This window comes from Diceros bicornis, chromosome 2 (genome assembly GCF_020826845.1).
Source record: "Diceros bicornis minor isolate mBicDic1 chromosome 2, mDicBic1.mat.cur, whole genome shotgun sequence".
NCBI classification, from domain to species: Eukaryota; Metazoa; Chordata; class Mammalia; order Perissodactyla; family Rhinocerotidae; genus Diceros; species Diceros bicornis.
The window spans coordinates 71,399,141-71,423,950 of record NC_080741.1 but is presented as its reverse complement, the minus strand read 5'-3'; the positions used below and the strand labels follow the sequence as shown (position 1 = coordinate 71,423,950).

Sequence of the window (24,810 nt, the reverse complement as noted above, 5' to 3'; positions counted from 1 at the left end):
ATGCTCAATAAATATTAGTTGAATAAATTAATGAGTGATTGTGACTGGGAATGGGTCATGGACTTATTGTACCCTTCCCGAGAACATCTGCATTTCTATGGAGCATTCTAGAAAGACCAAAAACCTCCAAAGCTCCCAGGAGATGGAATTCCAGGTATCTAATAGGTAGTTGGCCAGGGAGATTCCTTAGGGTCGGGAACCTGAACAGAGGTCAGTTCACACCAGGTACGGTACATACACGAGACATTATGTACACCATCTAGCCAGAGTCAGTTTAATTCGTGGGTTTCAAGCTGTGTTCTTCAAAGCCCTGTGGCTTACACCAAGATCCCTAAGGGCCTCCAAGGAGGGGATGGGGTTGTACGGGTAGGACACACTATCCCCCAAACTACCATCAACCCAGAGCACCCCATGGTTACCTGTTTTACATAATCAGCTCTAAGTGTCCATTGAAAGAAAAGATTTTGTTTAAAAAAAAAAAAAGGTTTGAAATGACTTGACCTAGATTGTTTTGCTAAACAAGTAAATCCTTATACTTCCTTCACCAGGGCTGAGAGCTTGTCTTCCAGCTGGAGGGAAGGAAAGGAGCTGACACCAACAAATCACCCACAGGGCTGCTTCTGTTTGGTGCTACACGTCCCTGCAGAGTCTCTCAGTCCAAGAAGAAGGGCCTGAGACCTCCCTCCAGATGCTCCAGATTCCTACCTCCTCATCGATTCCTGCTCTTGTCAATCCCACTGTGAGGCTTGGGAATAAGAAACATGACGTCATCACTCCTCAGCTCAAACTGCCCAAAGATTGGTCCTGAAAAATGACATGGAAGAAATGTTTAGTCCCCATCTTTTCACATCAGTGAGGAGCAGGACATTCACCATAAGACCCTGGGAAGTGCCCCAGTCTGGGGAGGACGTTTGCCAAGGTGAGAAATCCTACCATCCTGGAAACAGTCCCAGGTCTGAACACCCCAAATGCCTAATAATAGGTAATTATAGGCTCTAATAATAGACTCTGTCTCCTAATAATAGGCTTCAGGTTTGCACCCTAAAATGGCGTTAACGTTTACCAATGGGAGACAAAGGTTGACTCAGTTGGGATATGTTTCCTGCTACATTCATAGGCATCACCTACAGATAAAACGACACCCAGTGGAAGGAAGGGACATCTCTTCCTGGGTGCTTCTTTTTATGAGCATGAAAGCTTTTCCCAGAAGCCCCCCAGCAGGCATCCCCACATGTCCCTTCGAAGAATAGCAACACACGCAGATGCCTAGACCAATCTCTGGCAAGGGAAATGGGGGCACCACGATTGACTCAGACCAATCAGGATTTGCCCCTGGAGCTGGGGATGGGCTCACTCATTACTGGATCCTGGTCCCTGGGGCAGAGATGGACAACAGAGCAAAAGAGGAGGAGGCGGAGGAACAACAGGTCCCTAAACTACCACCAGTGTTTCTTACAAAGTTAAATTATTCCACTACTTGCTGATCCTCTTATGCAACCATTTAAATGATTATAAAAAAGATGTGGCGGCGGAGGCAAAATCTTATAATTTAATAAGATGAAACAATCAGGAGACAAAAATGTATGTGTACTAGGTTTGCAGCATACAAATATGTTTGTATGTAGACAATGCTGGAAGATCACGTGCCAGGATGAAATTAATTCACTGATGCGTTAGACGGAGGGATTAAGATTGACTTCATTTTACAACTTTCTAAACATCCTGTAACATTAAAAAAAAGTTAGTTAATAATTGTAATAATGTGACTAGTCCTTGAGATATTGAAATGCAAGCAGAGTGCGTGACTATTCTAGCCTGGACCAGGGCTCGAGAGATTCTTCTGAGAGCCAGCTGCTGTGGTGGCTGAAATGATTTCTCAAGGTGAAATTCTCAGCATCTGGGCATCTCTCTAAATAAAATTAAGTTTGTCTTTTGTTTTAACCACGGCACATTAAAAAAAAAAAACCTCAGTGGATTTAAACTACACGTGAATGGTATGTTTTGGGTGGGCAGCCTGACATTAAACATCGGCTACTTGGTCCACCCAAAATTCCCTCTTGAAGGCCCCAGAATCGGAAAAGATATGTACTTATCTTCCAGAGCAACTAACACTGAGGCCTGTGTGCCACGCAGTGTGAGAGTCAAGCAGGGGTTTCAAAAACCAACACAGAATCCAAAGTCTCAAGGGCAGACACTGCTTGTAGGTGTTGGTTCTCACTCGGGCAACTCTATACAACAAGACCTCAGGGTGAGCAGCAGCAGATTTTTATATATATATTAAGTGATAGTTAATAATCTCCTGGACAACTCCAGCTGGTCTTAGAATAAAAAGGGATTTGTCTAAAATGGAGAAGTCCCAAGTTGATTGCCCCCTTCTGGAGCCAGGCTTAGGAAAGGCTTGAAAGGCAGAAGAAGATGGTTGGCTTGCACTGGCAATAATAATCCATTCTTCAGAGGGAAATCCACACTGGGGAAAGCCCTGGATGTGTGCTGCGTGTGTGACATCTCTTGGAGTGCCCTCTGTCCTTCTCTTCTTTGTTTCAGGTAGGATGCTCTCAGCCACATGTAATAGACAACCCCATCTCAAAATGCCAACATAAAGACATACGTAATTTAACATAAGAAGTCCAGAGCTGGGTGAGCAAACATAGCTGCCCAATGACATCATGAAGGATGTGGATTCTCTCCATCATCCTATTACGCCATCTTTAGCCTGGGCTTTGCCCTTGGACTCACTCTCTTCATGGTAGCGAGATGGTGGCCCCCAGTGCAGCATTACATCCGGACACAATAACCTCCAGAAGAAAAGAAGACCTTCCATTCCTGTGTCTGTCTCCTTTTGACAGTAAGGAAATCTGTCCCGGAAGTCCCTACAACACTTCCTCTCACATCTCCTTGATCATAAATGCACCAAGTGCTTATGCTGAACCAATTACCGGCAAGGGGAATGAGACAGCCTAACGTAGTGAAGGGCAGGCTGTGTGAAGGGTGGATGCACAAAATGGAAGCAGAATTCTATTAGAAACGGGGAGGGGACTATGTGGAGTACGAATAAAGGCATTGCCATACTTAGGTGGCCCATGCTCTTGACACGTCCCCCTTCCCTACAACTGAAAATCACCCCCCCAGCCTCTCCTACAGTCTCTTTTTCACAGGCCTGTCTTCCAGTCCACCCAGGCATCAGAAATTCTCTTCCTGAAAAGGCTTCTGTGGAGCTTGCGGGGAACGCCTTCCTCTCCTGCGTCCCACATTACTATCCTTATACTCCCCATTGTCAGTCTCCTCTTTTAGTCAGTTATGTGTCTTCTGTTTTCCCCAAACTAGACCGTGAGCTTCCAGGGCACAGACGCTATGCCTGGTTCACGTCTCCATGCCCACGGTGTCCAGCTGTCCACCTGGGGCTCTGTGTTTGTTCACCTGAAACCACCAGAGCTGCATCAAGCAGCTGAAATCCCAGTATTCATCTAGCACAACTACATCCTGGTACTCAAGGCCAACGCCCATGCTCCTAGTTAACACAGTCTAGGGAAACATGAAACGCGTGCCAAGCTGGGCAAGAGGCCGTACCCTCCACGTGCCTGTAGTTTCAAGCACTATGGACAGCACCCGCATCCTTGCCATGTTACTGAGCAGCAGATGGAGTCACACGGGCCACACCGGGCAGCCCCTGGTCTCCAGCCCAGAAAGGGCCAGTGTCACCCCACAGCAAATACCTCAGAGCATGCAGGAAAGGGGCCAATTCCTTAGCACTGACTTCATCTTTAAAACTAAGTTCAAAACAGCTTACCATTCACTCCTATTTGGTGAGAGCTGTCCTACCAGTCTTCAGGATTGCCAGACCCTTTGCTCCGGAATTCCTCTCCCTTCTTGCACACAACAGCCCACGATGCCATTAAAGACAGGTCTCCTATCTCCCATCTCTGCTTCTGAAGCTAAGGCCCATAACTCCTTCAAGGTTCTCCACATGACAGTGGGGATCCTCTCAGCTGCCTAGCTGGCCTCACTCATCCAAAAGCACGCTAGCTTCTCAATGCTGTACACCTGAAACTAACATAATATTGCATGTCAACTACACTTCAATTTAAAATAAAATCACTCTAGCTGTCAGTGTCCTCCAAACATAAGAGAGCAGAACCCGATACTGTAGCGATGGTGTGTAGCCAAAGCAGGAAAGAGGGGGACCTCCCCCTCCCTAGTTAGATGCTAAAGTAACCCAAAATTGTAATAATTGGCCAAGCAACTACCTAAATCAACACTTATGTTGAACTTACCGGTTGGGAAACAGCACCGGCTTTGAAGTCAGACAGAGGTAGGTTCAAATCCCAGCTCAGCCGCTGATTAGTTTGCTGGGTGACCTGGAGCAGGTCAAATCACCTCTCTGAGCTTTAGTTCCCTCATCTCTAAAATGGCAATCACGATATCTCATAGGGTTGTTGCGACAATGTAATTAAAAGAGAATCCATTCAAAGGACCAAGCATAGAATATGAGCTCAATAAATGGGAGCCATGACTCCTATTACCACTAAAAATATTAACCTCTAAGATGTATCTCCACATACTGCACCCCTGTCCTCTACCAAAAACACCGATGGTGAGTATAAAGGTCACAGATGTCAGAGGTGGAACTGCTCTCAGATATCAACTTGTTTCAGTGGTTTTCAACACCAACTGAATCATGTTCATCTCATAGGCCCAAACACAGATCAATTCAGGATCTCTGGGGACAGAGTGTGGGCATCTGTGTTTTCTTAGACCAGTCTCCTCACATTACAGGGGAGGACATGAGGCCCAGAAAGCTGAAGTGATTCTCCACTGATCTTTTCTGATTTGATAACGCTGCATCAGCCCAGAGTTTCAGCTATCAGAATATCTCGGGGACCCTGATTCTACCAGCCAGTGTCAAGGTCCCTTCCAGCCAACATGTTTGATTGGCTTGTCTTCTGTAACCTCATCCAGTCCTCTCTGTGCAGACAGGACAAGGCCTTGAAGGGTTTGTGTGATGGGCAGAGACGGGGAAGATGGACGGGGAACATTCCAGGTGGCAGGAATAGAGGGGCTACTCACCACCGCCCGAATGCTCAGAGCCTTCTCCTCATGTCCTGGCCCAGCGCCCTGAAGTCTAGCATATGCTGCTCTCCCAGGAAGAAAGCATTTCTTCCGACTGGCAATTTCCTACCTAACACTGCAGCACTTCGGGACCTTATCCCCTGCCTCAGCCCCAGCACGCATCAAAGGCCCAAAGAACAACCAATAATTCCAGAACTATTCATTGAGCACCTACCCTGAGCCAGGGACTCTGCTAGGAACTGTCCACCAGGGAAAGAATCACTGCAATTTAAACAGCAGATATTTATTTGGGCAATGAGAATTGCAATTCGGGAGACACACATTCAGGCAGAAACCCAAAATGTGTTCCAGAGAAGACAAAGAAGGCAAGGATTTATCAAGACAAAAAGAGATAAATCACATAGGTTGTTTTGCAAGACTTGCAATCTGTGCTGGCAACAATTGTTACTTCTTGGCTACAAGAGATTGGTTGCTAAGGCCGTCTCTAAGGCAAAACGGTTCTTATCCATGGGAGTAAGCATTTTTCTTAAAGGAAGGTCAAGATCACAACAGTTGGGCACAGTTCAAAAGTTACACCCCATCTGGGTAGAAACATGGTGTATGTGCAATAGCCCCACTTCCTTAATCGCCTCCTACCTCTATTTTAGAAGCCCCAATATATGTTACTCCCTTTTGTTATTGCTGTGCACATTTTCCCTCTTGATCAAGATCCTTTGGCAGAAAGCACCACAGAACAACAGTTTGATAATGTATACATGAGTATTGATATTTCCTTCGTTGCCAGGAAGGCTCATTCTTGGCAAATCACGTCCCACATAGAGGGGAAAGCAAGATGCTCAATCATCAGTAAGAGTAAACCCAGTTAAAGGCCTCTGAGCAAGAAGGGGGAGATCAAGAAATGAGTCTTAGGAATAGTCTTTATCTGAAAAAAGTTATCAAGTCCTTTGTGTTTGGAGTTGCAAGACTGGTCAATCATCTCACATTGCTGAGCAAACATCACTCTAGCAGTGGAGACAGAGATGCAACATCATGAAATGCAAACCATTAGCAGTTTAAAGGTAAAGATTGAACAAATCAGAACAATAATCATTAGTAAGGGTTGGAACCCTGATATCAAAATAGCTCCAAGCCCAGAGGGTAACCAACCAAACAGGTCAGAGTGGTCTAGGAGGCCAGTTGCATGACCTACATCATTGAGGAGATTTATATTATCTTTAATGATCTTCAGTTTTTGTTTTATGTGACCAGACTCATTTATGTAAAAGCAACATTCTTCTCCCAGGAGTGCGCAAGTACCCCCTTATTGACCGTTAGAATGTCAAGAGCCCTTTGATTTTGAAGAACAACTTCTGCCAGACTGTCTATTTGGCCCTGTTGATATTCAATAGCTTGTTTGGTGGCATTGAAGGCTGAAGCCATCACGAGGGAGAGGTTACAGATGGCTTTTTCAAGGTCAATTACCCCATAAGTGGGAAACAATGCTCTACCAAAGGCACATCCCGATCCTGTCTTATCTACACTTGGGTTGTATATAGGAAGTCCCTGAAAGTCATAGTTTCTTTTGGCTCTCTTGAGTTGACATGAGAATGAGCCGAGGTTTGGGATACGAGCCGTAGAAGGAAGAATTTTTTCTAATGGCAGCATCTGGGGTGACTGCTACTATTCCACATCATCCCTTCCAAGAGATGGGGAGAGTGGAAAAAATACTGGAGCCACACAGAAAAAAGTATCCGGTGTTTTTGAGAGATATGGCATAAGTAGGTCCATGTGCCCAGCCTCTCTTGTTAGGTTCAAAAGATGGAATTTCATTGTCAGAAATGTAATCATTCTCTCAGAGAACATGGTAGTCAGATCTAGCAGTGTTGTGAGAACGATTATAGGAACAACAAAGGTTTCTATAAGTTTGGAGCAAAAAAAGAGATTAATTTTGGCCAGGTGAGTTTTGTAGGGGGTCAAGAGGGTCATTAAGGCTATCATAGCTTTTATTTAATTTCCACCATTCTCCTGATTTTTGATCTATATCCCAATGAGTGCAGTCAAAGGGAGTATGGCAGCTCCCCACGTGCCAGTTGCATTGTTTTAGTGTCCCCATGATAGAGATACATCAAGGGATATAACGTCATAATGGTTTTGTGAACCCCAGCAAGGTGTGAATTCATGGTCAGTGAAACCATAGAGAAGGGTGAAATTACAGATATTAACTGGTAAATAACCTAGAGTTTTCCCAGTACCATTTATATTTTCAATACATGAGGAAAAATATTGATGAGTATCCAAATTCGGGTGAGAGAGACACGACGGTGAGCTGGAGGTACCCAAGTAAGTGAGGTAATATCTGAGGCTTGTTTTCCAGGACAGCCAATAGGTGGTTTCAAAAGTGCCACAGAAAAACCCTACATCTTTCCTGGTTAGATTCCTCCAACCTTCTAAGGATAGAGGCCCTGCTACCAGTTCAGGAATATCATGGGTGTGGTTTGCCCCGCACATATCCAACAACTGGTAAGGCTGGCACTCAGCGAGTTTCTGTAGAGTCAGAACAAAGGATGAGGTAAGGCGGTGCAAGGTGGGCTGCAGCTTACTGTAATAAGCACCATTAAGGCAGCTCCCATCCAGATCCCAGACATTTTGTTGCCAATTAATGGGTAATCTAATTAAACGACTTTATTTAGATTCTTATTTATTTTTTCCCCCCAAAGCCCCAGTAGATAGTTGTATGTCATAGCTGCACATCCTTCTAGTTGCTGTATGTGGGACACGGCCTCAGCATGGCCGGAGAAGCAGTGCGTTGGTGCGCGCCAGGGATCCAAACCCGGGCCGCCAGCAGCGGAGCGCGCGCACTTAACCGCTAAACCATGGGGCCGGCCCTAATTAAACGACTTTAGATGGTGATTATGAAAGGGTTATTAGAATTAAAACCCTTACGATTAAGTTTTAGTCTATTTTATATGAACTTTAGAGGAGGTGAAAATAAGGACTGAAGTTAAAGAATAATTTAAAAGGCAATTTAAAACACAAGGAAGGTGACCCGTGTTACGTAAAAGGATTAGGATTGCTAGTATACCCAGGAGTATGATTATTGTAAGCAGTTATAAAGTAGGCATATGACTTGTGCATTACAAGGGTTTAGATAGGGGAGACGTAAGGGTCAGGAGGATGCCTGATATTTGTTGACTGTATCTTCAGATTCAAAAACAGGAGGTGTTCTCAAGAAACAATGTTTACAAACAGGGGTATTAGGAGGATAACAAGGGCGGTGTTTAGTGCACTGGCTGTTGAGGCGGAAAGGAATGAGATTAGAAATACAGGCCTGGTCCTGGGTCTTGGGATTTACAGTCTACGTCAGATGTTGTCTGCTTCCTGTTCCAGTGACTGTCATTTTGGGGCAAGTTTTAATAACTTTAATTTAAGATCACCAACAGGTTGAGAAGTCCAGTCAGGGGTACTAGACGTGGGAGCCTTTTATAAATGAGAAAGATGAATCCATGAGTCAATGCCTTTTAACTTTGCAGCACAGGGATTAGTTAACCAAATCTGATATGGTCCCTTCCAATGAGGCTTGAGGGAGTCCTTATGGAGGAGACTTTTCCAATAAACTGCAATCTCCAGGTTGTAGACTGTAGTGTTCAATGTCTTCGTCTCCCAGGGGTGCGCTGTGAAAAGATTGTTCTACCAGTCCTCCTTTTTGTTTGTTTGTTTGTTTGATTGGTTGGTTTTGTGTGTGTGTGTGTGTGTGTGTGTTTTTTTTCCTGAGCTAACATCTGTTGCCAATCTTCCTCTTTTTTCGCTTGAGGAAGATTAGCCCTGAGCTAACGTCTGTGCCAATCTTCCTCCACTTTATATGTGGGTTGTCACAACAGCATAGCTGACGAGTAGTATAGGTCCGCACCTGGGATCCGAACCCGCGAACCCAGGCCGCCAAAGCGGAGAGCACAGAACTTAACCACTATGCCATGGGGCCAGTCCCAGTCTTTTGTTTTTTTGGAGGGCTTGGATTAAGCCTTACAATAGGTCATTATGTCACCTTTGAGTAGACTGGGCTCCTAGGCCCCCTGATCCAGTTTCATCAGTCTCCCAGTAATAATTTCAAAAGGTGAAAGTTTATGTTTCCCAAAAGGAGTGGATCTGAGATTTAACACTACTAGTGGGAGAGCTTTTGGCCGTGGCAGATGGAAAGATTCCATAAATTTTGCCAATTGGGTTTTTATAACATTGGTTCATTCCACAAGGCCAGATGATTGAGGATGACAGGCACAGTGAAAATGTATTACTGGCCAAACATGACAAATAGATTGTAATATTTGTCCAGTAAAATGGGTCCCTTGGTCTCTGTGAAGTTCCCAGGGTATTCCCCAGTTTGGAATAATTTTTTCCAACAATATCTTTCCTACTGCTGAGGCCATAGCTCTACGACATGGGAAAGCTTCAACCCCATGGGAAAACATACAAACCACTACTAAAACATATTTGTACCCTTGAAATGGTACAAGGGTCCAGATGGCAAGGGAAAATGTCCCACAGAACTATGAGTAGGTTTTTGGGATTATGTCTAGGACAAATTTGAGATTTATTATAGATATAAGAAGCTACTTCAGGTGAAGGTTTCCAATAGTATTGCCTTCCCTAAAGTATCATTTTATCTGAACTCCAATGAGTCAAATCACGTTTATAACCGAGGATTTGTTCCTACAGGCAGTCAGAAAGGACCGGTTGGTCATTAGGGCCACATCAAAGGTTGGTTTTGGTGTTAAATTGGCAGCCTTGTCCAGTCTAATAATTTTTCTCTCGTTCAGAGGCCAATTTTTGGCCTCCTGAAGAGTACCTTTAAGGTCTCCTGTAGCTGCTTTGAGTGGGGGTGATAAGGAGAGTTCTAAGACTGGGTTTCCTTTTGGAGGGCCGCCTATTTATAGCTACATCGGCCAAATAGATTCCTCCATATCTGTCATGGAATGTCCAGGAATCTTTATAATAGCTAAGGATTTAGGCCTTTGAATAGCGTCTAAAAGTTCTAAAACATGTGTGCCACTTTTAATCTTTTGCCCTGAAGAGGTAAGAAATCTTTTTTGTTTCCAAAGCATGCCAAAATCATGAGCTACTCTGAAGGCGTAGCGGCTGTCTATATAAATATTAGAAGCTTTACCTGTAGCCAAAAGACAGGCTCTAGTAAATACCATTAGTTTGGCCTGTTGGGCTGAAGTGGCCATTGGTAATGGCCCAGCTTCAGCAGTCTGCGTTAGGGAGACAATATCATAACTGACTCAGTATGTTCCTGTTTCATCTTTAAGATAAGAGCTGTTGGCAACTAGAAGAATGTGCAACTATGACATACAACTATCTACTGGGGCTTTGGGGGAAAACTAAATAAATAAAATTAAAAAAAGATTTATAAGATAAGAGCTGTTGGTAAACCAGATCAGATCTGCGTTGTCCAGTGGAGTTTCCCTTAAGTCCAGCCCAGGAACCAGAAGGTGGTCCATCAGAGAAATGCATGAGGCATTTCATCAGAAGGCAGGGGGAGTAGAGTGGTGTGGTTTAGAGAATGACAGCAGGCAATAGTAACATTGAGTGGTGACAGCAGTAGAATTTCATAGGTTAGTCTGCTAGAGAATAGATGTTTGAGTATGAAGGGAATTAAGAAGGGCTTCTACTGAATGGGGAACTTATATAGTAAGTGGAGAACCCATGATTACGTCTATGCTTGCTAGTAATTTTGCCATTTCAGCTATGACTCTTACGCGTGGAGGAAGGCCTTTGGCTACTGGATCTAATTGCTGACTATAATATCTTGTAGGCCTATGTTGGCTCCATGTCATTGGGTTAAAACCCCAAGATCATTTCCTTCTCTTTCATGTACAAAGAGAAAGGATGGTAAACCATAATTGGGGTGTCCTAATGCAGGAGGATCTAGGAGGCTTTGTTTAATTTTGGGAAGGGCTTTCTGGCCTTCTTTGGTCCATGTGAGGGTCTCAGGTTGATTAGTTTTAAGGAGGGAATATAGTTGTTGTGCTAGGGCTGACAAGTTAGATATCCAGTTTCTGCAATATTCAGCTAGTCCTAAGAACCTTCGTAGCCGACATTTCATTGGGGGCATGGAAAGGACAAGATTCCCTGAATCCTGTCAGGATCAAGAAGTCACCCTTGTGTTGAAATGAGGTGTCTGAAGTATTTAATTTGAGGCAGACAGAATTGTAGTTTTTCTTTAGATACCTCATGTCCCCTTTTGGCCAATGCCTTGAAGAGATGAAGGCTATCTTCAACAGATGCCTCCTTGGAAGGGGAGCGAGAAGGGAGATCATCTACATATTGTAATAAAGAGGAGCCTTGGGAAAATTTAAGTCTGAAATGTTAGCCTTTAAAATCTGAGAAAAATAGGTAGGGCGTTCTTGTATCCCTGTGGCATAACAGTCCAGGTATATTGATTTTCCCAGGTGATGGTGAACACCAACTGGCTTTCAGGGTCAACAGGATGCTAAAGATGCTGCAAAGGTCTATGACAGTGAAGGTTTGGCTGTTAGGAGGGAGAGCTGAGAGCAGAGTGTGTGGATAAGGCACTACAGGATGTCAGGCAACAACAATATTATTTACCGCCCTGAGGTCTTGAACAAATCTCCATCCCCTCCCACGGGGTTTTTGAACAGGAAGGATAGGAGCGTTACATGGGCTAGTATAAGGGATAACCAATCCTTCTGTAAACAGTCTTCAATTATGGGTTTTATGCTTTGGATTGCCTCAGGGTTCAAGGGGTATTGTTTCATGTTAGGTGGGGGTTTCCTTCCAGCTATTTGGATTTTAATGGGCGGTGCAGAATGTATGCACCACCATCAGTGGAACTCTTTGACCAAAGGGATTCAGGGGCACTGTCTAGGAGATGTTCTGAATTATGCGTCTGTAGGGAAAGGATGGGGATAGATATTGAGATGTCGGGATCTTCTTGAGGACCTACATTTGGGGGTTCAAGATTTAAAATATTTCCCCCTTTTGAGAGAAAGAAATGTGCGCCTGACGTGCCTCAAGAAAATCTCCCCCTAGTGGGTGGATGGGAGCCGAAGAAATTCCAAGGAAAGGAGGAGGCCCCTGAATGGGCCCTGGTTGGAACAGAATGGAAGGGACTTACAGACTGCCATAGGGTGATTAGAAACCCCAACCAAGGGCCGGCCGGCGGCGCAAGCGCTTAAGTGCGCACGCTCCGCTTGCGCACGGCGGCCCAGAGTTCGCCAGTTCGGATCCCGGGCGCGCATCGATGCACCGCTTGGCAAGCCATGCTGTGGTGGCGTCCCATAGAAAGTAGAGGAAGACGGGCATGGGTGTTAGACCACGGCCAGTCTTCCTCAGCAAAAAAAAAAAGAGGAGGATTGGCAGATGTTAGCACAGGGCTGATCGTCCTCAGAAAAAAAAAAAAAAGAAAGAAACTCCAACTATTTGTATAGTTTGAGTACTCTGAGGGAGGGGACAAGAGAGGCTGGTGGGGTTTCAGACGAAATAGGTGGCTCCTGTGTCTCCAAGGGCCTTGGTAACCTCTCCCCTGATGGTGAAATCAATTTCACCTGTCATAGGGTATTAGCTTGGAGGAGGGGAAGAATACCTTGTGGGCCCTCAGAGCACCCATATTGTGAAGATGGATGAAAGGAGTTTCTAGACGCTTGTGACGAAATCAAAGAGGGATGGTTATCTCTTCCTTGAGTCAATCTTTTTCATTTTAAGCAATCCTTTTTAAAATGTCCCGGCTTTTTACAAGTAATAACATAAACCCCTTGGCACAGAATTAGGACGTTGGAAAAGGAGTTTATGTTGATCAGTGGTTAAATGCTGAAGTTGGCTCATATTCTGTGCAGCCTTCTTTTTATTACTTTTCTGGATAGTTCCCTCTAGCTGATTATCCAGATTAACTAGATCAGGAGTTTGCATAGTTTGCCAATTTGGAGAGGTTCGTTTTATTAATAGTGACAGTTCTTCACCCAATCCGTCAACAAAGGTGGAGTTAAATGTGGTGTAAGTAGCCAGGTAGATGACAGAAAGACCAGAATTTAAAAAAAAAAAACAGTCTCTAGTCTGTTGGAGTAGTCGAGAACAAATTCATCAGATATTTAGATGCACTGCTTAATTTTTTCCAATCTACAGACTTCAGGAAAGCTTTAGGAATAGTCTCATAGAGTCTTTTCACTAATTTAAGTGCATTGGTTCTATCAGTGGCCCTTCACTTGTGAAAATCCTCTAGGGGGTTAGCCCATTTGGCCAGTTGTGTCCAGTTTCTGGCCTGACCTTCGCCAACCAGCATTGTAATTAGTTGGTACATATCAGAGAAATCAGGTTCCTATGTTTGAATCACCGTGTTAAATTCTTCAGCAAATTTGTGGGGATCTTCATCAGCCTTGGGAAATTCCCTAACTATGGCCTGTAATTCAGCTTTTGACCAGGGGTAAAGGAGGTTTGAGTAGCTCGTTTCCCAAGGTTTAATTTTAAATGGAGCAGGATGAACAGAAGGGTCAAGAGGGACTTTGGGTCCTGGGGGGTCTGAAGGAGGCTCAGGGTCCTGGGGGCGAACAGGGAGTTCCCCCAGGGAGGAGGAGTCAAAGAAGGTGGAGCAGAAGGAGAGCAAGGAGTTGAGGAGGAGGAGTTTGTGAAGATTCTTCTAGTTCTAGAAGTTTCTTAGATCCAAATTAGCGTATAAAGTGTTGAGGTAACTGCCTGAAGGGGAGCAACTTTTTCAGCGTTTCTCTTAGGAGCCTCTAGGTACCATTTAAAATAAGCTTCCCATTCATTTTGCCTAGTTTTATAATCCTTTTCTAATTTCACGTGTAAATAATTTTGGAATATCAAAGGTTCCCCATCTTGGCCAATGAAGTTTTAAGTCATCCCAGGTAATACGGGTCCATCAAGGTAAAAATTTACAAGAAGAGGGACCATATTCTTTAAACATAAATCCAGCTGGGGTTCCCAAAGGAGGCTGATCATTTGTGATTGTTCTAGAACAACTGTTCCCCATAATTTAGAGACAGCTGTTTTTGGGTGACCAAGGCAGGAGGGCACGTGTTTCGGGTCGAGTATGTGCTGCTTGTGAGGATCACTTCCCAAAGTGCCACCAATAGGCTGTTGGTCTCTCTCCTACGTGTCTCAGAAAATCTTGGACACCTGGCAGTGTCAGGTGGCCCAAGGAACTAGGCTGACCAGTGCTTTATGTGTACCTCCCGGATGAGCTTATGGAGTTCCTCCTGACTTAGGAATGGGATGTGTTCTTTGGTTAGGAAGCCCAATGAGACCACTGCACATCACAGACAGAGTCCTAACACTTCTGCTAGGTTTCTCATTCCCTAGAAATACCCTGAAAGGGATGGGAAGGAGCAATATTTCTTATCTCAGAGTCAGAGGACCCTCATTTGGATGACAGCAGAAGCTAAAAGGTCTGCGTTCATTATCAAGAACAGCCAATTTTTGAATTTTAAGAGAATGTGGACACAAAGTGAAAAACTACTAGCGCTACAATAGCATTCATCAAGAAAAGTTCTTAAACCCAAATCCTCCCTAGGTAAGGCAAGGACAGAATCCTCCCCTCCAAAGGAGTTCAGACAGAACCAGTTAGCCCACTCAAATAAAATCTGGTCAACTAAAGAAATAGGAGGTTCAGATCCAGGAGAACTTACTGCTGGAGCTCCAAGGCTTGCCGATGGAAACACCAGAGGACAAAGGTCTCTTGGAGGTACCCACCACCTATCCATGGCAGCACTGGGGTCCAGGGTCAGCTGCTCTTGATCCTGCTGGCTATGCCAAGATGTGTTGACCTAGGAAAGAATCACTGCAATTTAAACAGTAGATATTTATTTGGTCAATTAGAATTGCAATTCGGGAGACACACAGGCAGGCAGAAACCCAAAATGTGCCCCAGAGAAGACAAAGAAGGCAAGAGTTTATAAAGACAAAAAGAGATAAATCACACAGGCTGTTTTGGCAAGATTTGTGATTAGCACTGGCAACAACTCTTCTTGGCTACACGTGATTGGTTGCTAAGGCCATCTCTAAGGCAAAAGTTATCTATGGGAGTAAGCATTTTTCTCAAAGGAAGGTCAAGGTCACAGCAGTGAAGCACAGTTCAAAAGTTACACTCCATCTGGGGAGACGTGGTGTACCAGCATAGCCCCACTTCCTTAATGGCCTCCCAACTCTCTTTTTGAAGCCCCAACACCTGTTACTCCTTTTTGTCATTGCTTTCCACAGAACGCAGATATAACAGTGAGGGACGCTGACCTGGTACCTGCCCTCATGGCGCCATCATTCTATCTGGCAAGCAGCTCTTCCTGCGTCCGACGCTCTGCCCCCGGAGGAAGAGGAAGAGGCCACCACTCGGTATCGCAATCCAGAGGCCCAACTGTTTGCTTCGCACGGGAGAGCCGTACTTGTGAGGCACACACCGAACAAAGCAAGAGCTGGTTGTAGAGGGTTCCGGGAAATGTGCAGCTCAGGGGCGCACGGACTCGCGGAAGTGGGAGTGTTCACGGATTGGTTCATCTCTAGCTGTAGAAATATGGTTACAAAAGCATAGCTATGACACATCCTGAACCCTCAGGTTTAGCAATGTGGTCGCTGGAGTGAAGCTGTTGCTGATTGGCTGACTTTTAGCAACATGGGCACTGGAGACTGTTGCTGATTGGCTGACTGTTAGCGCCATGATCATTAGCGTGAAGCTGTTGCTGATTGGCTGACTTTGGCAACATGGTTGCTGAAGCACGGGCTGGGTGTATAACGGTGCTGGAGGTAACAAGTGGATTGCAAGGAACTATGGCCAAAGAATAGCCGGTCTTTTCCTTTCTTGATGTTGGTGTATGGGAAATTTTTTTCCCCAGTCCCTCTCTGGTCCTTTTGCAGCCAACTCTGGGTGAAACTTCAAAAAGCTCACAGTTCAGTTAGGAATTCAGGGCACACTCCTAAAAATGGATCCAGTGGTGACAAGCATGGTGTTCATTCAGCAAGCGTTTATGGTGTGGGCTCCAGCTGTGTTTTTAGCCCATGTGGAAGTACTAGGGGCACACAGAACCCTAAATTCAAGGCCAGTAGGGGAAGGGTCAAGAGCAAAATACCAAAATAAAATAAAATAAGGCCTTTGGAATTGAAGCAGCTCCAAATGGAAAGTTGACAGAGACCGCAGAGAATGTGTGCTCCAGCCTCCTCATTTAAAAGGTAGGAAAACCTGATTCCCAGAGGAGGTAACTGACATGCCCACATTCACATAGTAGGTTACTTGTCAAAGGGGGACCGGGGTATCCTGACTCCTGGTCCAGTGCTCCTTTACTGAAACCTACTGCCCACAAACAAGGCGGAAGGAGCTGGCTGCTCTCATTTGGGGTGATGGGGGAAAGCCTCAGGGAGAAGGTGGGCCGGCAAGTGGGCTTTGGAGGAAGGGCATGAGCAAAGGCATGGGTACAGATTCCCCTTGTACCTGCTCATTCAGGCGCCCCAATTCCTCCCACTTGCCCTGTTGTTTTCCTCCCTCTACCCTGGTGCATTGCACCTTCTTGCTGGAGTAGTCACAGCTGGAGCCCTGAATTCCAGAGAGCACATCAGCCAGGATCTCTAAACTGCATTTGCAGGTCTGTTCCACTGGGCTCCTCTGGGGAAAGAGCAGAATGAGAGGACACAGCCTCTGCACCAGAGAGGTCACCCAGCTAATTGGACAGGCACCCAGTGCCTTCCCTCCCCACCTTGCTTCTGGAGCAGCTCTTCCAGGATCCTCTACAGATGCTCGTGTAGGGGCAGAATAAACAGCTCATTTGTTAGCGCCAGCAGCACCCACAGGCTGGGAGTGGCATGAGACCTCAGAGAGATGATACAGGCAAAGCTTGTCCCTGATGCCCACAATCTCTTCTCATTCATGTCTGAGTCTGGTCCTACCCTGCTCCCTGGCCTCTCCCAGAGCCCCTTATGCCTCACCCAAACCTGCTCTCCAGTGTAGTCTTCTTTTCCTTTTACAGAGGAACACGTTTCCTAGCCCTGCTATGTGTTGGGTGCTGGAGATAAAGAGAAAACATCAAGGTGGATCCTTTGCCCTCAAGTAATCATGAACAAGTCAGAGAGAGAAATTTAATGAATAAATATGAAAGACCAGTGTCATGCCAGGCCTTGTGCTAGGCACTTCCATATTTTGTTTAACTCACAGTGCTGAGAGGTAGATGGGCTTTGTGGTAGACAGAATCCTAGGATGGCCCCCAAAATTCCCACCCACTGGTGTACATGCTCTGTAAAATCCCTTCCCCTTGAGTGTGGTCAGGACCTGTAAATATGATGGGGTATCGCTCCCTTGAGAAGGTTATGTTATAAGACTCTTATAGTAGACTGAAAATTCTCCTGCTGACTTTGAAGAGCTAAGCCACCATGTTGCGAGAGGGCCACATGGCTAGGGCCTAGGGCCACATGGTCTTTATGAGCTGAGAGCAACCTCCAGCTGACAGCCAACAAGAAAACGGGGACCTCAGTCCTACAGCCATAAGGAACTGAATTATGCCAATGACCTGAGTGAGCTTGGAAGAGGACTCCAACCTCCAGATAAGAATGCAGCCCCAGCCAACACCTTGATATGGGCCCTGAGCAGAGAACTCAGCTACACTGTGTCCAGACTTCTGACCTGCAGAAACTGGGAAATAATATATAGGTGTTAAGTCTCTGAGTTTGTGGTAATTTGTTATGCACCAATAGAAAAGTAATACAGGGTGATAGTCATAACACTTAAGAACCAGCAGGGCATGGGCACCAACCAATCAAAGCAGACACAGGCATTAAACAACAGATATGGTGGCATAATGTTAGCGTTGGAGGAAGGTTTTGTAATGCCTATTTTATAGATATGGAAGCTGATGTTCAGTGGAAATTAACTAGCCCAAGACTTCATAGCTATAAGAGGCAGAGCCAGATTCAATCCCAGCCTCCTGGAAAGCAGTTTAGTATATAGCAGCAAGGAGCACAGGCTTTGGTGTAAGTGGATGGAGGGCTTCCAGATCCTTAGGGATCTGGACTTGGTCTTCTGGGTAATGGTGGCCACTGATAAATGTCTGTAAGATGCAAGGGTAGAGTAGAAACTTCAGGAGTTGGCAACGCGTGGAGGAAGCAAGTGTGTGCAATTTAAGGAAGGGGTCAATCAGAGCAGCAGAACCCTGACAGGTGATATAGAGTATGGAGTCTGACAAAGGGATTAGGCCTTATGCACTTGTGAGAGCTGGTTAAGAAGGCTATGCAAAGCTTTGTTTCCGGTGCTGGGCCTGGAGGCATTCTAGGTCAGCCAGGCTGCTGGTCGTGAAGGCAAGCTGGGTGTGAAATAGGGGAGAGTCAACACTAATGGGAACCCATGTGGCTGAACTGCAACCCAGAAGGACAAATTGTGGCTGAACCCATAGGAACAAGCTGGAGCCCATGCCTATCTTTCCCCACCTCCAACCTCGATGATGCCAGAAAAGGTGGTGTGCTTCTCCACAGAGCTGCACACACATGCAGCCCAAGGCTAGGAGAAGTCTAATGGGAGAGCTGGTGGGAGCTGCAGGCTTGGGAGCTGCCCCCTGTCTACGAGGTGAGACAGCAGGTCCACAACATGCACAAGCCGGCCTTCAGAGCTTGAGAATTACTGCTCCTTCACTTCACCCTCCATAGCTCATGTAAATTTCTCCCATGGACCAACCCTAACTGGAACCACACAGGGAAGGCAACTGTGGGAAAGGTAGCTCTAACTTCACTAAGTTGACTCCGTCCAACCTGCCTCCCATCTTAACAAAGATGAACGTCTGAAGCCAAGGGAATGAGGCTCTAGAGTTGGAATTTCAGAGGTTTCTCTGCAGGCCTTTTGTGAGGGGTACCCCAAGACTTTATGTCCCCAGGATCTTGGTCCCAAACCCACCCACCCACTCTACAACTCTGTCACCTGCTTCACAGGCCGCCATCTTTGGCAGTGCCAAGAATCCTTGACTCTGGTCCTAATGTTTCAGCAATCACAGCTTGGCATTCTGCTCCAACATCCTGCACTCTCCCCTGGCTGACACCTTCCTCCCTCCCTCCTTGTACCCACACATTTTTTAAGTGACCCCAAAGAGATCACTCTGTGATCCTGGGTTTACCCATTATCTACTCAATACATGGATCCCCTCTATAGTGTCCCTGCCAAATGCTCGGTTTCTTTACAACCCTTGATGGTGAACACACTACCTGTCCAGGCTGCCTGCGTATTCCATTTTTGAATAGTGAAAACAGAAAGATTTATTTATATTGAGTTGAAATATATCTCCCTGTAGTTTTGACCTATTGGTCCAAATTTTACCACCAGAAAAAATCTAACTCCCCAGATGTGGTGGTTAAGACCGCAGGAATTGGAGTTACACAAACCCAAGTTCAGATCTTAGCCCTGCCACTTCTTGCTCTGTGCCTTAGCACTTCGCCCCTCGTTTTAGCATCCATTGGTGGGTCGTGCCCATGGGAATGAGTACTGTGGTAGACTAATGGTGATTCCTCTCTAGCTCTGGTTCAGCTTCCTTCTCTGTAAATGGAAGCCAGGAGAATTTTAAGAAGAAAGTATGTAATGTAGCATGGTGCCTGGCACTTGCTGAGTGCCCAGTGAATGCTAGCTTTTATCACTCAAAGATAACAGTGCCCCAAAGAACGTTCTTTTCTGGGCTAGATACCCCTGGTTCATGTCAGGTTCTCAGGCCCCTCGCCATCCCAGACTGTAGGTGCAGCACATGCTCTGGTGTCCATTGCCTCTCTGATGGGACTTGCCTGTTGCCTGTCCTATCCTCGCCAACTCCTGCTGCCATCCTCTACTTTTCAGGGCTAACTAACACTCGTGGCTACTTAGATACAGAAGGTGGGAGGGCTGTGCAGCAGGAACAAGCTGTGCTGTCACATCTGGCAGGAACAGGGAGGTGTCTGGGGAAGCTGAGAATAGCTGTCCTGGAAGTGAGCAGGGAGATGGCACCAGCTGGTGAGGGGCCGTGGGGGGGCAGGGTCTGCACTGCAGTACCATGGATGGAGCCTGGGCCCCTGCCCAACCCAGTGCTCACTGCTCACTTCAGACTGGCAGGAAGCAGCTGAGGGAGATGCTCCTTCTCAATTACAAACTCCCTGCAATCCCCTCTCCCAGACCTCCTCGACCTAGAAAAACAGACCAGCAGAGAACTGCCATCCCATCTGGAGTTACAGAGAGACTGGGAAACATCGCACTTTATCCAGCTCTTAAGGAAGGCAGGGGAGGGTTTCCTCCCACTTTTATTTTGTTTCATTTTGTTTTAACATTCAAAAGTCACAATTCACAATATTAATAAACTAAAAAAGAAAAAACATATGATCATCTAAATAGATGCAGAAAAAGTATCTGACAAAATTCAATGTCCATTCCTGATTTAAAGAAAAAATTCTCAGCAAACTAGGAATAGAATCAAATATCCCCAACCTGATGCAAAGCTTATATCTGATAGAGAACTTGTAAATAAGATGAAAGGAATCTAGATTGGAAAGGAAGAAATAAAACTGTGTAGATTGGCAGATTACGTGATTCTCTATATAGAAAATCTCATGTTTAGCAAGGTTGCAGGATACAATATGTAAAAATCAATTCTATCTCTATAACCTATCAATGCACAATCAGAAACTGAAATTTAAAAAACTTTACAATTAACTCTTACAACTCAATAATTTAAAAAAAAATTTTAAATGGTCAAAGATTCTGAATAGACATTTTTCCAAAGAAGAAATAAAAATGGCCAATAAGCACATGAACAGAGGCTCAGCATCATTAGTCATCAGGGAAATGCAAATGAAAGCCACGAGGAGATACCACTTCACACCCACTAGCATGGCTATAATGAAAAAGACAGATACTCACAGATGTTGGAAAGGATGTGGAGAAACTGGAACCCTCATATGCTGCTGGTGGGAAAGTTGTGCAGCCACTTTGGAAAATAGTTTGGCAGTTCCTCAAAATACTAAACACAGACTTATCATATGATCCAGAAATTCCATTCCTAGGTATATACCCAAGAGAAATAAAAACAAATGTTCACACAAAAACTTGTACACAAATGCTCATAGAAGCTTTATTCATATTAGTCAAAATGAGTAGAAACAACCCAAATATCCATCAGCTGGTGAATGAATAAACAACATGTGGTACATCCATACGATGGAATATTACTCAACAATAAAAAGAAATGAAGTACTGACACATGCTACAACGTGGATGATCTTTGAAAACATTATGCGAAGTGAAAGAAACCAGACACAAAGGACCACATATTGCACAATGCCATTGATATGAAATGTACAGAATAAGGACATAATGAAACAGAAAGTAGATTAGTTGTTGCCTAAGGCTGGGAGGAATGGGAGAGTCAGGGGTGACAGATAAGGGGTACAGGGGCAATGAAAATGTTCTAAAATTAATTCTGGTGATGGTTGCACTACTCTGCATATACTCAAAGCTGTTGAATAGTGTTTTAAATGGGTGAATTGTATGTTAAGTGAATTATATCTCAATAAAGCTGTTAAATAAGCAAACAAAGTTGGTGGTAGGGGTAGGATTCCCAGAGATTGGTCCTGATCCTTGTGTGAATCTCCATGGAAGCCATGGACGGGACCCAGTTGATGTTTCCTCCTATTTCAGCTGCTCCATCCCTCCCGTTCCCTCCATTACAAGCCTCCTAAGTCTAGATATTAGTAACCCACCACCTGAGCCCTCAGGTAGGTGGGTGGCAGCTTCAGATCATCCTCACGAGTGCCTTGAAGGAATGTGCCAGCAGGCCCTCACAGAGCAGGAGCCATTTCTCTCCACCCAGCAACAAAGCAGGATTCTCAGAGACTAGCCAAGGAAACTGCATGCATCTCCTCTCCCACAGGCCAGTCATCTGGAAGGTGAGCTGTGCTGGCTGCCAAGCCAAGATTACAGGGAAGGCTGCCTGCCTCCGTTACGCACAGTGGAGCACATCTGCCCAGCCTGACCCTCCCTGTCTGGGAGCGGGTGAGTGGAGGTGGGGGGCAGAGGTGTTGTCCCCAACATGCTGAGCAGCAGAGCGGGGAGCCCATGGTACATGTAGGAAATGAAGGGATGGTACACGAGAGCCGCTGTGGAAAACAAGTAGCAGCTGGGCAAACAGACATCTCCCTTGAAGCTGGAGCAGGCTGACCCACTTACCTGCTTGGCTGCCTGGAATCATTTCCAGGCAAGAGCCTTGCCTCTTGGGTAAGCAGAGAAAAAATTAAGCAACACTCGGCCATCTGGGAGCTGATGGAAGAGAGCTTGCTCCTGCACTCCTTCCAAATGTCAGGTGCTGTTTTATACGGCAAGGGTCCGGCCACCACATCCTCCCAGGAGCTCAGCAGGAAGTCGGCGGCTGGCTACCCTAAGATGCCAGGACACTTGGCACAGAGCGGGACCAGGTCCTCCGCCTCCTAACCAACACCAGGGTCTTCCCGGGCTCCAGGGAAGTGGCAGGATACAGTCAGCCCCAAAGCTGCGGGCACCCCCTGCACTGAGCCCCACAGCCACAGTGAGGGCTCCCTTCAGTTTCAGGAGACTCTGCTCACCTTCAGTTGTCCAGTCTCAGAGGCTGTATTTCTCATCCTGCCTCTCTGAGGCATCCAGAACCGGTTCTTTCCCTTCCCAGCTGACAGCTGAGTGGGAGGAAGCTTCTTTTTCCCTTTGCTGACCAGTGAGATACCCACTGACTCCAGGGAGCCCCCTCAGCTGGAAGCTGGGCTGGACGCTCACTCTCACTTCACAAGGGAGGGACACAGGAGGAGACCAGCAGTGCGGCCAGAGAAGCCTGTGGCAGGTCCAGCTCCAGGGTCCCCTCCGTGGCCCTGACCACTGCCCTTCACCCAGTCTCCAGCCTCCGACTGGAGCAGCCGCACAGCAGGGACGTGCCTGACTGGCTAGGCGCCCCACAGCGCCAGACCAGGGAGGACATCGGATGACCGAGCTTAACTGGAAGCCTCCAATGCACCCTTCTTTCACCACCGGGGAATCAGAGGCCTCTAGTGACTGTCACTCAAGCTCTCCCTCAGCGACTCTGCCTCCACAAGGTGCTGCGACTCCTGCCTCCGAAGCAGGAACTTCCCCCAGCCTGAGGATGTGGAGGAAAGAGCCCGTTTCTGGGCTCGGGACGGCTGTGCCACCGAAGTGGACAGAAGGTACTTAGAGGGGCTGCTTTCCACCTCCCTTGGACACTCAGTGTGGGCTGGTGGTCAGGGGTCCTCTACGAGAAGAGTGGCCCCTTCCTGGATCTCCCCCTTCCTGTCCCAGCAGGAGACCCCCAGGCCCAGGAGGGCAGGGCCAGCAGGCAAGGAGTGGTCGCTCTCCCCTCTGGGCCTCTGGTTGTCCACAGGGGCCAGTGGGGGCTCCTGAGAGGCCATCCCACAGGGACCACATTAGTGCTCTTCCGGACAGAATGACGGGGCCCCCAGGGAGAGGCTAGCAGAGAAAGGCCCCACAGTGGTGTGTCCTTACTGATCCTAAGCAGCTGCCTTCCTCCTGTTTGGTGACAGGCACTGAAAACATTTTCCTTGATTTTAGGGGCCCACTTTTACTTAGCGGGAAACCAGAGGTAAGGGACGTGTTCGTGCCATCCTAAGTGTAGACACGAAGAACACCAAGTATCTTCAGTGAGGGCCCAGACTCTTGTCCCCCTGATTATCGTAATCATATTGCTCTCTGTGCATTTGCTGAATACTCTTCTGATTAATTATCTGCCAACACGCTTGTCTCTCCACCAGACTGAGCTCCTCATGGGCAAGACTGTGCCTTACAGAACTTTGCATTCCTAGTGCTGGGATCCAAACCCGGCCTCACTATGCCCACGCCCAGTATTCTTCTGTCCACTGGAAGCTCCCCCGATGAGCTCCCTCGGGGCCACAGGGAAGGACTGGAATGATTTCTGCACCGAGGTCTGAGGCTCCATCTCCCCAAGCTTCCTTCCCCACCTCCTCTCACAGGTGCCCCAAAGGGGTCTGCAGGCTCCGCCTGCCTAGTCCTGCTCCCTGATGTTTTGTCCTTCACAGCTGTTCCCTCAGTAAACCTCTGGCCTCATTCTGTCTTGGCATCTGCTTCTGGGAGAACCTGAACTGACACAGGGTGACGCAGGGGCTCTCAGAGGGGGGTCTGGCTGAGGTACTCAGAGGGCAGGGTTGGGGAAGCAGGCTCTTTGCAGGGAACCCTAAGCGTCCCATTCCTGGCTCTCTAAGGAGGCCGGAATCAGGACACTTGGTGTCCTCATCAGTTTGATATGGTTAGAAAGCTGGAGGTCTGGACTGGAATTTTAAATGAATCACATTATCCAAGGGGTTAAAGACGTGGTTTTCGCTGGCAGATGAGAGAAAACACAAATGACAGGCGTTGCCTAGTCGTTCGTCGCCTTATAATGCATGCGAGCTTGCAGGGGTGCCAGGAGACAGCACATACACTGAGGTGACATCGACACTGTCGGTGCCTACTCAATCCTAACATCGCAGACAGAAATTCGGCACCCTCCTGCAGGCCTGAAACTGGAAACTGAATCTAAAAGACTGAGATGCGGAGAAGAAATCCCAACTGCTCTGCTGCTCCAACTCAGTTCTTCATCCTCTTCCAAAACAGGGGCGTAGAGGGGGCCTCAGGAACAAAATCCGAGCCTTGGGACTGGTGTGTGAGTAGCTGATGCGAGTCAGGAGGGGCCACTCGCCCCCGGGGGAGCTCAAGGCATGAAGGGAGTGACCTGAGAGTCAGGGGGGAATGTGGGCACGGCTGCCTCC

At 46.7% G+C, this 24,810-nt stretch overlaps 1 long non-coding RNA gene across 1 annotated transcript; it reads right to left on the bottom strand.

The window, feature by feature from the left end:
• Nucleotides 1-258: 258 nt before the first annotated feature.
• Nucleotides 259-15,552, bottom strand: LOC131411196 (uncharacterized). Its single transcript, XR_009221517.1, has 3 exons — nt 15,304-15,552; nt 14,703-14,840; nt 259-804 (listed from the first exon to the last, which is right to left on the bottom strand). It is a non-coding gene; the product is annotated as an uncharacterized LOC131411196 (long non-coding RNA).
• Nucleotides 15,553-24,810: the final 9,258 nt, after the last annotated feature.